This window comes from Hyposmocoma kahamanoa, unplaced genomic scaffold (genome assembly GCF_003589595.1).
Source record: "Hyposmocoma kahamanoa isolate Upper Pololo Valley unplaced genomic scaffold, ASM358959v1 66, whole genome shotgun sequence".
Lineage (NCBI taxonomy): Eukaryota > Metazoa > Arthropoda > Insecta > Lepidoptera > Cosmopterigidae > Hyposmocoma > Hyposmocoma kahamanoa.
In genome coordinates, this window is record NW_020653854.1 from 22184209 (window position 1) to 22198393 (window position 14185).

Below are 14185 nucleotides of genomic sequence, written 5' to 3' on the forward strand. Positions count from 1 at the left end.
GTTTACACACTGTGATATGTGTGAGAGCTGCGGGGCGTGACGTTTGGTGGAGGGGAGCGGATGCTGCGCAGGAGCAAGCAATGCTACCAACCTTTATAGACAAACGCGCGCGATCACGAGATGTCTCTCATCTTCCGTATCATCAGCTGGTGTGAGCACAAACGCGGCACGACCGCGGGCGACTAACAATCTTCTGAAACTTTTTGCGTAAGTACTTAAGTTACTTTTTATATAATTATTTTATAAGCAATTATATATTACGCCTCTGTTTTATGTCTTTCGTTTCTTTTATGTAGGCTTACGTTTCATATCAGTTGTTCTTATGTTAAGTTTTATGTCGTATTTGATAGTTGCTTTCTTGAACGCGTTGAGTCGACCAGGATCACCATATCATTTGAAAATTAGAACAGAATGTCTTCCGCTAAGCTGCCCTCGTAGCGAATAAAGTCACAACTATGCGTACTTTATACAGCAGTTGTGCCTTTTTTCGTTCTGAGGGCATTAACGGATACAAGATGTTCAAAAATGCACCAAGTGCGGCAAAGATAAAGGTTTCAACGAACAATTTAATTAATGGTCACATCACGAAGTCGGCTCGGTCACATGTTCGGAGGCACCAACATAGCACGACGAATGCCTCAGTCGAGTCAGGCGCGCCCGCTGCGCTGCACGTGTGTTACCGGATTTACCGCATCACAAAACACGATCACTGGTTCGTTAACATTTACTTCTTACAACTCACTTTAAATTCTTTACTAACGTCTTTTAAATACGCCTAGAATTAATGGTAAATTTCGTAGGTATTGATAAAGAAATTCTTTGAACTTCACAACTTAAGTAACTCTGTGCTGAATCGTAATGCTTATTCGTCGAAATTAACGCCGGTAATGAGCTTAACAAGGCATTAGTGTTTCAAGCTAATTATCTTTACTTCTGCATCCGTCGTCTCGCTCTCTTACCTACACATCCGCGGCAATAGTTTTTGGGGTGCATTCTGTGCGTTTTGACGCGCTAGTGAAGTGATAGATCCGCGTCAGTGGTTTTACTACTTTTGAGTGGTTTATAAATTAAAGCGATTACCGAATCAGAGTCTATAGGTGTTATTTGATTTTCAATTTAGTTGTTGCGATCCGCGTGTATTTTATTAGGTACTTATAGTTTGTTGCAAAACTGAAACTTATTTAAATTTGCGTACTTACTATTTCCCATTTGAGTAGTGCATTTGTAAAGTTTCTAACATCCCTGACCTGTTTTTCCATTCGTGATCATGTGGACTGCACTTATAATCACAAGATATCTTAATAGTTATCCTTGCGTCACGTGTTATGAAGTGGAATCTATATAAGTATCTTAAGTAACGTCAACGCCAATCTATAAGGATCTCTTTTATCGTCTGCCACTCTGTACAAGGTGTTACAAAAAGTGAACTGAATTTTTTTATTTTTGTTCTGATTTTGTGGTATATTCTGTAGTTCTATTTATGTGAAAAATAGGAACAACGTCGTTTCACGTAATATGGCTACTTTTCGAAATGGACTTTATAAATATCTATCATTAGAATGGACTCTAAAAGTTTTATTGCAATTCCATCACCATCAGACACATCCGTCTGCTATATTTACCTCTCCAAAACGAAAGAATTTGACAGATTGACATGAACTTATGTGGTCATTTTCTATCGATTTATTGTTGTGGAATCGATATCGATACCTTCATATCGATTTTTTTTTATTAGATACAACACAGCAATTAGTACAATTATCACCTAATAAGTATTCATAGCATAGGCGAGACGCCCGCGGCGCGCGCGGCGATCTAAACCGCGCCATTGTTTGCACTAAAGACCTCCTTTTTAATAAATTTGCTCTTATCAGCAACAAGTACGTTCTTTTCCACCCAACCTTTGCTTGTTTTACTAATAATTTCTTACTCGTGCGAAAATCAACGGCACATCAAGCTACGCATTGACGTATCTTGTTCCGTTGCACTGGAGGCGATTTTCGAACAAAAATGTGTAGTCTAATGTGCTGTTGTCCGTACATTAAGTTTTTTTTTCATTATCTTCTATCGTTGTTTGCACTGTGCAATCAACGGCAACAGAATAAATAGTTATCATAAGAGAAAATATACCGCGAACGTACCAATGTACTTTTAAAACTTGCAATTGGTATACTTATGCGCTGTTTAGAGATAACAATAATAATTTTTTATTTGCCATAATAATAATACAATTATATTTTAAAAGTGCATCTATCACTACCGGCTTAATTTGTGCCCTTGGCCTTCCATTCTGCCTCCGTTCACGGCAGTTGCTTCTTCTGGTGTTTCTCTTTAGGTATTTGATAATGAAGATTTAGTTTTTTCTTACACTTACGCTGTATTCTAAACCGTTGAACAAGTTAATAGTATTGCCGAATGGCCTAAGTAATAAGTGCTTACGAGATTTTAAGACCTAAATTATGTAATCATTTCATACTCTACGAGTAAATAAAATAACGAAACACAACCAATATATATTATGTATATTTTGTTACCAATCGATGACAACGAACTCAAACGACTAAACAAACACTACAAAACAAAAAATAAAATACCAAAAAGATAAAATAGAAGTGGCCAAGTACCGTATAAATTTTAACCAATCTTTTTTTTAAAGGTTTATTGCCCGGTTGCATGACCTTTAGGCCAATTTAACCTATCGGGAGGCTGTAGAGCGTTTGAGCAGCTCATATTATTTGATATTTTAATTAGTAAATATACAACGTTCTTTTTTTTGAAACTCTTTATAGTTGTGTGTACCTACTCTGTTGAGTAATTTTGCAGGTCAGTAGCGAGTACCATAGACAATAGAATTTTGATTCAGAACTAAAAGAGCGCCTTTGTGATATAGTTTATGAAATTGTAATTGACATATTTTAACAGATTAAAGTACAGAAGTAGAAAATAGTAGATACATTCTCCTGTTCACTTCGATTGCGAGGAAATTAAACAGCAATATCACAAATAAACGATTATTTAATTAAATTTGAATGTAAAATTACAACAATTAGACATATTCAATGTGATGGCTTTTTTATTTTATGCACTAGAGCATAAAATCCTATTTTATGCAGCCTACACCCAGCTTAAAGTTCGTATTTATATACGAACTTTAAGAGCATGAGAAGTGAAAATTATATTTTACAATCTCATTCATTAATGAATGAACTAAAACTAAAACAATAACCGACAGTTTTAGTAGTTTTAGTACAACTTCATTATTCAACATTTCCGCTAAAAAATAAAACCAACTTTCTGAAACCTGTTCCAATGTCTAACCAAAATTATATTATGTTCTTAAATAATCTTCCACTTTAGATAACACGTATCTAACTCAAGATAAAGTTTTTCTCCAAAATGTTTATAGATAATAAATTCAAACGTATTTTCTCTTACATACGTAGTTGAAAACCTTGTATGTAACATAACGCTTGTTAATGTAATGTTTTGTGTTCATAAAGTTTTAGTTGGCACATCACGAAATTTGTAAATATTCGAAGAAAGTACAAGTTTTTATTTTTAAAGGGTTTTGTATTTTTTAGGACCGTTTCCCATACTCTATTTCCACTTTTGTTGTCATCCACGAACAGCATCTCCTAAATTACGACATTGTCTCTTATGTTCATTCACTTGTTTCCGAAGTTACTTTTTTTTTTTGAGATACTAAGAAGTAACGGGACGCGCTAAGTGCGTTTGTGGTAAGCGATACGCCTGTCCACTCAGAACTTTAAATCGCAAAGATTTGAGGAACAATGCTAGTGTGCCCGTCACCCTGAGACATAAGTTGGCAAGTCCCATGTGCTACAGGCACATGGGATTTTACCAGCACCTCTTCAAAATGTGAAGGCGGTGATTTTTTTTAACGTACACACTCATAGGCCCGCACTAAGAAAATCCTGTATCGCGGGTGCCATGGACATACACGTAGACAACTATAAATTACACCCAAACTCACGAGAGAAATAAATGTAGGCCATACAAATATTTCTCCCGGCCCGGGAATGACACCCGGGACCCCTGCGTGGTAGACCAGTATGGTAAGCGTTCGACCACGGAGGCAATAGCAGATAATGCTCACATTATGCAGCAGAAATAGGTAAGGTGGCAGCACTGGGCGAAATCATTCACAGGGAGTTCTGGTATTCACACTATTGCCTGCTCGCGTTCTGAAATTGAGGAAATGGATTGTTTTTTAATCGACATCGGGACTTTGCCCACTTAGTATTCATTTATGTACGTACTCGATTTTCCGCACTACTTAAAAAAATCAGAAAATGTCGCGTTGTATGGCCTACATTTATTTCTATACATCGTAACATTTGGTTTTATGTTGAAAGTTATTGAAAACAATAAAATTGATATGAACGCGCCTAACACAAGCAGAACGCAGGCATGAAATCTTCAAATATCTTTCAAGTGCAAACATAGCATACTTCGCGGACATCGCTCTCTTTAATTTTATTTGCACATTTGGACTTTACTTAATTAGTTTACGCAACATAAGTGTACAAGCAGATTTCAATTACATCGTGTCCTTACTAACTCGTTGCCCATTGCAAACATGTTCTACAAATTACACCATGTAACACGATTTTTGTTTCTGGGTCGCCAATATCATTTTCTAATTGGTTCTATCATAAAAAAATGAGAAAACTTTATTACCCTGCAAAAGCTTTGCTTAAAATTTTCGGATTTAGCAGGTATATATTAATTTTAACTAGAGTTTCTTGCTCATTTTTCTCAGCCAGGGGAATCTGTCTTACGAATGAGAGAGTTTAATCAGTATGACGATTTCAAGTGTAATTTGTTTATCTATAAAATATTTATTATTTGACTCTAACTTTACTACATTATGAATATAGCAAATCAATAGTACTTACCTATATTTCAACCGAAATTCTATAAATTGATGCCAAAATATCTTTAAATATAAAGATTTCAGAGTTTGTTAAAAAAAATTAAAGGTTTTATTCTTCAAGACAAAACACACTACATGTATAAACCAATTGATCATAGCTATGTCGAAGAAAGGCTACACCCTCAGCAATTTGCTAGTCTTCAGGCATCACTTGGGAAATACCATAGCATTTAGAGACGGGTATCATTTGTATTAAATATTTATATATAAGAGGGCGTGTATGTAGCTATGTAAATAGGCAGCTCTGGTAATACCACAGTGACAGCCTCAAAAGCAAAGTTACAGGGGGTATAGCTACTCTTTTCTACTTGCTGTTCAATTCTGTTGAGAAACCTTCTTAAAAGTTTGTTACATTTATTTATTAGCACAGCTACAGAATACAAATTAATATTGCTAATACAAATTAATACTGTTAAATTAAATAGAAAATAAATCTGCATTCCACTAACACCTATGCACAGCATTATCATATTATTGAACACAGCCAAAAAATAATTTACAAATACAATGCAATAATATATGACCGGAGGGGTAACCTATCATAAACTCGAAAATTTTTTGTCCGAAATAAGATTTGTTCGAATTTTCACTACACCGAAAACCGAATTATAACGAAATAGTTGTTCTGTCAGGATTTGTTAAATGTTTATCCCAAAGACACGATTAGGTTCGTTAGGTTAGGTTAAGTTAGGTTTAAAAGAAAAAACATTTTCCTCTCAAAATTACTTTCGAGGTTGTAAAATTTGACCAAACGTTTTTTCTAGACTTTTCGGACATCTGATAGGTAACCGACTGGAGGAGACTACAATTAACAAATTATAATTTAAATTACCAAACCAAATTAACGAAAGTAACGGTCTGAAATGTACTTCTGCGTTATCTTAGATTGCAAGATTAAAAAATGCGGGACAACTTTGCAAATTTATATTCCTAATCCTTTTTAATTTCACTATGGACTCGATACGTACGGAATAGAGGATCATTGCAGGTAACGTTATTGGCCCATGAAACAGTGTTTGTGTGCGTTTACTTCCAACCCTTTAAAGAGAACATGACGTGTTATTTGTATAATTTTTTTGACCTACGTGTGTGAAATGAGCCTATCAACCGCGTTGAAATTTACGACGAAGTGACGGACGACTGCAGACAATATTACACCCAGAGAACGTTAAACAACAGAGCTAAAACTATTTCGTTTCATTATTTACGAGGGAATTCGCTTCGGACGGGACTGATGGCGATGGCGTCATCACCAGAAACGCGTTCTGGATTCACTTACTAAATTTAGTTAAATTTAGTTTACATAATGTATTTCCGTTGTTTACAACCGCACGTCAACGCGTGCCTGTAAAAAATGGGTTCTTGATTACATGCACCTGTGTACCTACTGTTAACGTATTGTTATTCTTACTATTCATACTTTCCAGGTGTGATTATTTCAGAAATAGTAAACACCTGTAATATACATTCTTAATTTTTGTGAATAATCAGAGAGTTAGACACCAAGTTTTCTAGATTTTTACGATTCTGGCACATGGACTACAAGTATTATTAATTAGTAATTATTACTTGTATCAATATACCTTCTAAGTGATTTTACAAGTTTGATTTGTGCCTTGTGAAAATTTGCTAATGTTTAAACACGCATTGCCATTTAAATAAGAACTAATAAATATATATTTTAATTTTGAACCGACTTCAAAAAAAGGAGGAGGTTCTCAATTCGAGTCTGTTTTTTTTTACAACAACAATACCTAACTAAGAGCGTTAGAACTCTTGTCAAAAAGTTCGTCCAGGGAAGTATTGCCACCTTACCTATTTCTGCCTCCAAGCAGTATCATCATCGACCCATTTATACGTCCCACTGCTGGGCACGGGTCTGCTCTCAGGCGAGGGTTTAGGTCATAGTCCACCACACTGGCCCAATGCGGGTTTGGGGACTTCACAAGTTTTCCGAGTGTTGTGAACCTTTTTCGACGTGCTGGTTTCGCCACATTGTTTTCCTTCACCGAAAAGCTCATTGTAAATTTAAAATTAAATTGGATTCAAACCCACGGCCTCTGCTTGAGAGGCGGCTTCAGTAATGTGAGCATTACGGCGGCCCGGTTTTGAAGCGTAAGGGTGCAGGCACATGAGACGCGTGTCACTTACCACAAAGTATCATAAATAACTTACTCGACGTATTTTAAATGCCAGGGTATAATCAATTAATGTAGGTAATAGCATTTTATTAACGTTGATATTTCAATTGGAAATAAACGACGATCATTAAATCCCAATAACTACTCCAATAGCAAATAATCCTTGGCCGGTGTTCAAAGACGGTAAACAATGAAATTTGTTATAAAACACGGTATTCTCGGGAACGTTCTGAGTTTTTGCAACAGTCTTGAGTTGCGGTTATCAGCTCTGTTACAATAGACTATTTATCGCTTTGTACTACTGAAGTAATAAATTCTAGGTGATTTGAAATAAATGTCGCTTGAGATCGTAACATTTATAACAAAGTGTAAGATGTGGATAGCTGCCACTATTGTTACGTTCCAACTAGGTTTTTAGTACACAGTTTCAGACTTTGTAACGCGACTCGATCCCTAATGTCTTGTACCGATTGTCTTGTGTTAATCAAAATCGGAATTACTGGGCCCCAAATCTGCAAATTTTAAATCATCTCAATTATGTGTCAATGGCAGTACTTTATACATTTGATATTCTGCTAAAAGTTAAGAGTAGCAGTGTGCCATCCGGATACTATTCAACTGCACGTCGATGACGTAGTTTAGTAATCGAGTTCTTAGGTGTTCGCGATTGTTACACATAGGAAATGAAACTATTTTTCCGGATTTAAATCGCGTACTATATTTGTTTTTTCAAACAAAATAACGTTTCGGGCCCTTTACAGTAAACTTAAAAATAAAGTATTTAATTAATAACTTTTGTAACTATAGTGAAAAAATAGGGTGGTTTGCTTTAATATTAGACATAACTGGTTGATGACTGTACCACCTCAGTCAATCGTGACCATGGGACCTGTAAAGGGCCCGAAACGTTGGTTTGTTTGAAAAAACAAATGCACGCTATTTAAATCGGGAAAAATAGTTTCATTTCCGTAGTTTACTAATTAAAATTTATTTTTAATTTTTTTATTAATTAACTTATTTGCAGCACGAGATAGAAATTAAGATATGCATAATAATTTTCACGGTAGCTGTAGTAAAGCAACATCGATAGTTAGTGATTGACTGAAAGAATGAATGCCGTCAGTACCATTCCACTGACATTGTACTGAGATTCAACTGTCATTCTGTGTTGTCATGTCCAAAATCTGGTCGACGGTGATTCTGCTCGTAAAATACGGTAGATACTAAGAAATTGCGGTGATTGGGCCCGGAAAAAAGCAGTGTAATTATGGTATAATATACTTTTAAAAGTTACTTAACTTTGTTAATAACCTTTGTGAATTACCTTACTTTATCTTATACTTAAGTAAATATTAATAAAAGAGCCATTTTAGTGCACAATTTACTTTTTACAACTTACAAAGGAAAATTACAATTATAATAAGAAAAAAAATTAAAATTAAATCTGAACATTTATAAAAACGAGGAGAGGAATACCTTAGTAAAAATTTGTCTAAATCTGATTATTTTTATCAACAATTGTAAAAGTCAATCTCTTAATTTTTATAAATCTTTTCAACATTTCCTCGTCAAGCTTAAAATTAACGCATATTTGCCTATGCCTTTTGATAGACTGCTACATCAAAAGAATTCCTTAAAGGGCCTATTATTAATTTAACCGCAAACATCGATTTCGCAACTCCTTTACTATGCTTTACTACAAAAAATCCTGCTCCTACAGATTACGCTTCATTTGTCACCGTTGTCATGTGTCGACGGTAAATGGTAAATTTGTGCTGAGTACAGTGACGATGACAAGTTGTTTCAAGAAAATTCGCAGGAATGGAGAACTGGTAGTCAAAATTATATCTATTTCTCACGTGAAAGATAAGTTCGAGTACCTATCCCAATTTTCACTCACTTTCGATCTAAGTACAGTAATAGGTACCCCGCTTTACGCGAGGGATGCGTTCCGAACAAAATCGCGTACAACGGGGTTGTTTCTTTTTATGTGGCTCGTCTGGTGCTATAGTTTTTTGGTCGATTTAAGGTCTCTAACTTGACCTAACGACTGCTACCATGGTACGTGCTACAGGGTAGCACGGGGTATAATCGAATAAAAAGCTAAATATTGTAACGAACGTGCTATTCGAAAGAACCCATCTTTTCTAAAATTTTTATCTTCGTCTCCAAACTCAAGCTCTTCTTTCTTAGCCGGTGGCGTCATTGTTCGTAAAAATTATTTTTTATAATTCACTGGATAACAGACAAGTACCAATGTGATTACAAATTGAAGGACCTACCAAGAAAGAAGTACCTGTGACAATGCACTTTTAGTAAATAAGAAGCTACGAGTTCAAATTGGCCAAATCAATGCATCCGCGTTAAAGCGGGGTAATTTAGCGCGAATTTTGAAAGTCGCGTAATAACGAAATCGCGCAATGCGGGGTAATACTGTATTTAATCATCATATTCATTAAACTCTACTCATTCGTAAGGTAGGTTCTTCTGAACGTACAATAGATTCTAAGGGAAGCTATTGGTAAATAAACATTAATTAAATTAGTTTAATTAGTTTTGTTATATTGTTATTAAATTAAGTGTTTCCTGAAACTAAACGATAACGGAATAGCGGGACTTCCTGTCACAGTTAGATGACACCTACTAGGAAGTCCCAACCTTATTTATAAACAACTTAAAAAGAAAGAAATAAACTTTTTTCATTTTTCAAATAATTAGTAAGAAAATATATGACTTTTTATGTAAATATAGAAAAAACATAGAATATCTGTTTCTGATCCAAACATGTAAACTCGTCATGTAAACTTAGTAAGTTTGGCTTTTACACCTTTCTTCTCCGAAGTATCCATGATATTTTAAAGAACAATGGCAAAATCATAGTTATAAAGAAACTTTAATGACTGAGTATGTAACCGAACCTTAGACTATGGAATTTTTTTCCATCAAGTTAAGACAAGTCAGAATCCTTGATACCTATTAGTTTTTATATGAATGTCATTGAAATTCATTGCTTAATATCTCAAATAGATCGAAATACATTAGCCACATTACGCTGATTTCGAATAAGTGTACATGTAACTTGAAATGTAATACGATCGCAAGCATGTATCCGACCGGAAACATGTTTGACCTTATGTTTACCATTACCTACATGTCGCCAGCCTTCGCAACCGGACTGCGTGTTAAAAATGAAATTATCCTCTTTTCAAGAATCGTCGCTGCATACATATACCTACGTATAATGCTTTTAAATTAGGTACTGTTGAAAATTTAAAGCATGGAGCATTAAGGAAATTTTAGTTGTTTACGTCATTTTAACATATTGAGTACATTCTACGTAATGCGGCTTTTGTTCGTGATTCTTGCTCATGAGTAAGAGTAGACTTACTCATCAATTAAGGACAAAATACCTAGTGACGTGACGAACAAGTCGTGCGCAGGCGTAATGCGAAACACGCTGCCTGTCTAAAGCAGTTGCAGTGTCAAAGATCCAAGGGACTACTTCTGTTTAACCAGCATACCTACTTACCTTTCAAAACCGGAACGCAAAAACGCGTATTTCTGTTTGGCGCCAGAAATAGGTATGATGGCAATATTTCCCTGGACGTACTCCTTCACAAGGATCTCTACTGTTATAAACTCTCCCTTTTATGTGTTTATTGTACAACAACCAGCTACTTGCAAAAGATTATAATGATGTTGAAAGTGAAAAACTCTTGCAACTGCACGAGGCAACAAGAACCGACGAATGAAGCTGCTGACCACTGATAACAAAAACGTAGCGGTGGATTCTTTGCTCCCTGTGAAAGAGTTCGTCCAGGGCAGCACTGCCAGCTTACCTATTTCTGCCGTCAAGCAGTAATGTCAGTATTATTGTGTTCTGGTTTTGAAGGGTTAAGGGTGCTGGTGAAATTACAGGCACATGGGACTTGTCAACTTATGTCTCAGGGTGACGGGCGCAGTGGCGGTGCCTCTCAGATCTTTGCGATTTAAAGCTCTGAGTGGCACTGTAACTGTTATGGACAGGCGTGTAGCTTACCATCAGGCGCACGGTTTGTTCGTCCCGTCACTTGATATTATAAAAAAAGAGACAGACCAGTTCCTCAGACGTGGTCCCATATAAATTTGAAGAAAATATTCCTCTAAGAGTGGCAAACTAGGGGATGAATGACTTTTGAGGTCGGTTTTTTTAGTACTCTGTACTGTTTTGTTATTACAAAATAAAACTCGATACTCAATTCAATAAAAATTTAATTAATACAGTGAATAGCGACATCTCTCGCCAGGACCGGTAGCTGTAAAGGTACTAACTGGGTGATAAATCTGTAAAAGATTTCTCATAGATGGCGCTACGACTAAAAAGTCGTTGAAAGACCAAGTACAAAGACACGACGCAAGCACATAGAAGAATTCGTGAGGTCCATTGGTTCGTTCCGTGGCTTAGTTGGTATAGCGTCTGGCACGGTATGCAAGAAGACGTCGGTTCGAATCCGACCGGATCGAAGGAATTTTTTCTGAGTGCTTTTTCTGAGTGTTCGATCTTTGTATTAATAATTATAAAACTCGATAATCGATATAAACACTTAAATTGTAAGTAAAAAAAAAGAATATATAGAAACGTCAAATAATTAGAAGACTACAGCATTGACGTGCCATCGACTCAACATTGAAGAGCAGAATAGCAAAAAATACCAATGGCAGATAGATAGATAGTGCATTAGTAGCTCGATGATATCTTTTATTATTTTTATTAACTGTCTCCGTGGCCAAACGGCTACCATGCCGGACTGCCACGTCAAGGTCCCAGGTTCGATTCCTGGGCCGGGAGAAATATTTGTATGGCCTACATTTATTTCTCTCGTGAGTTTGGGTGTAATTTGTGGTCGTCTACGTGTGTGTCCATGGCACCCGCGACACAGGGTTTCCCTAGTGCGGAGCTATGTTGAGAGTGTAGGTTATTATTATTATTATTATTGACACGTAACTCAGATGATTTAAAATCAGCAGACTTGGGGGCCCAGATATTTGCCACGTAAACTGAATAATCAGCTCAAGGTAGAAAAAACAAAGCATGAACGTTAGAATGAACATTACTTTTAAAAGACTCGTAAAATTGAACACCAAATTCCATGCAACTAACAAAACATCGTCATCTAAACAACAAGCTATTTTCCTCCGTACAAAACCAAGTTTCAGTTGAACAAATTACATAAACGTTTGTGAAGTTAGTTATTTCCAAGGCCAATTCTAGTTACACTTAAGACTGGTTCACAGAAGACGTCTGACCTCAGATACATTCATATTTTGTGCATCAATTATTCAAATGAGCTAACAGTTGTCGTATTTGTGGAAACAATCGGAACAAATAACACTTATCTCTTATATTGTTAACAATTGAAAACAAAACACAAAACGAAACAATTGGTTTACAGTAGTAAAATTGAACAAAACGTCATCATTGTAAATAACTTTTTTATAAAATAAGCGTTTATCAAATAAAAATTTTCGTAATCGATTCTTCACAATTAAGACAAGTGAGATCTGTATTTGTAACTTACTAACATACATTTGTAAATGTTTAATACGAACACCTCTCGCTAACTACGAAGGTAACATACCTATCGTGATGAAACGGTCGCAAAAGGTTTATTTTTTAGGATGTCAAGTGAGGTGACGGGACCAACCATTTGCCATTCAAAGCTTTAAACTGCGAAGATCTGAGACGAACTACCACTACGCCCGTCACCCTGTGACTAATCTCATGTATCTACACTTTTACCAGCACTCTTACTTTTCAAAACCGGAACGCAGTAATGCTTACATTACTGTTTGGCAGCAGTATGAATCATAAACCTTGGAACGAGTTTGAAGTTCTCAACACGCATTGGGCCAGCCAACTATTGTTTCAACTCTCATCGTAGAGGAGATAAGTGTCCAACAGAGAGACGCGAAATGAGTTGATGTCGTGATTAAATTTTCTATGTAGATCGTGGTCAAACGTTAGTTTTTTTTCTCGAGTAGAATAACATAGGTTAAAGCGGGTTCCACGTTCTCAGCAAAACTACACAAGCCGAATACGAGAGTGTAGAGGAAGTATTCGTCTATGTTCGTGATATCTCGTGTATATTTTTATCTCCATTTCTTGTTGGTACGTAGCGGGTTTTACACAGACACTTTATCGCGCGTGACACAGCAATCGTGCGCGATTGAGCGCGCGTGGAAAGACGTTAGAAGGAAAAGGGAAAGACCGCGCGAACACGCGCTTTCGCGCGCGAAGGAAATCGCGCACGATTGCGCGTGCAGGCTTTCCTGCGCACAATCCTGTACGCTCCTGATCACGCGCTATAGACTGAATGTATAAAGGGGACTAATGTAAAAAAGACCAAAGGATTTTCGGTCTCTATCTTGTAGTGCGTCTGTATCCCAAGACTCGAGTATTAGCCGAAACATCTCGCCAAGAATGTGAAGCCAGCTTTATATACAAACAGGATCAAATATTTGTTACGATCTGATAATGAACTAAAGATTTTATAGTAATTTTTTTTTAATAACTTATGACTACCTACTTGCGCCATTGCAATTGCAACGAAATGTTGTGGAATTTTAATTTATCACAATTTAGCGATAAAAAACAATTTCACGTGTATTTAATTGCCATAATAGGAAAAAATGTTTGTAATGTTTAAATAGTTAAAACCATTAATGATTGTACTTATAATAAATATATACCAAAGAAAGTAACTAACCAAAACCCACTTGCATAAAATCGAAATCTGAATAATAAGACTATCTATATTATAGTCCATGGATTTTTGTCGTGCGCCTTCAGTATAAAGTTTTTGCTTCACTATAGTTTTAAACCTCATAAAAAGGAAATATTGAATATAAACCAGAATCTTCAATACTCGATACTTTTCTTTTTATAGAAGCGAACGGTATATTTATATATATAGATATATATATATAGAATATTTCATGGTCATATCTCTAATAACAATCGAATGAAAATGGTTTTCCCGTAGATGAACGTGGTAAAAAATGTAAATTTTGATGAATTTTGTGCTTTTTTTATAGACCTAAGTCTAGT

The 14185-nt window shown here is 35.8% G+C and overlaps 1 protein-coding gene across 1 annotated transcript in view; it reads left to right on the plus strand.

Moving 5' to 3' along the window:
• The first annotated feature begins 643 nt into the window (after window positions 1–643).
• The window catches only part of LOC113231690 (V-type proton ATPase 116 kDa subunit a), a 50711-nt gene continuing 37169 nt past the window's right edge, over window positions 644–14185 (plus strand). Inside the window, exon 1 of the mRNA XM_026466153.1 lies at window positions 644–712. The gene's annotated coding sequence lies outside the window, so the exon portion shown is untranslated. The remainder of the gene's footprint in view (window positions 713–14185) is intronic.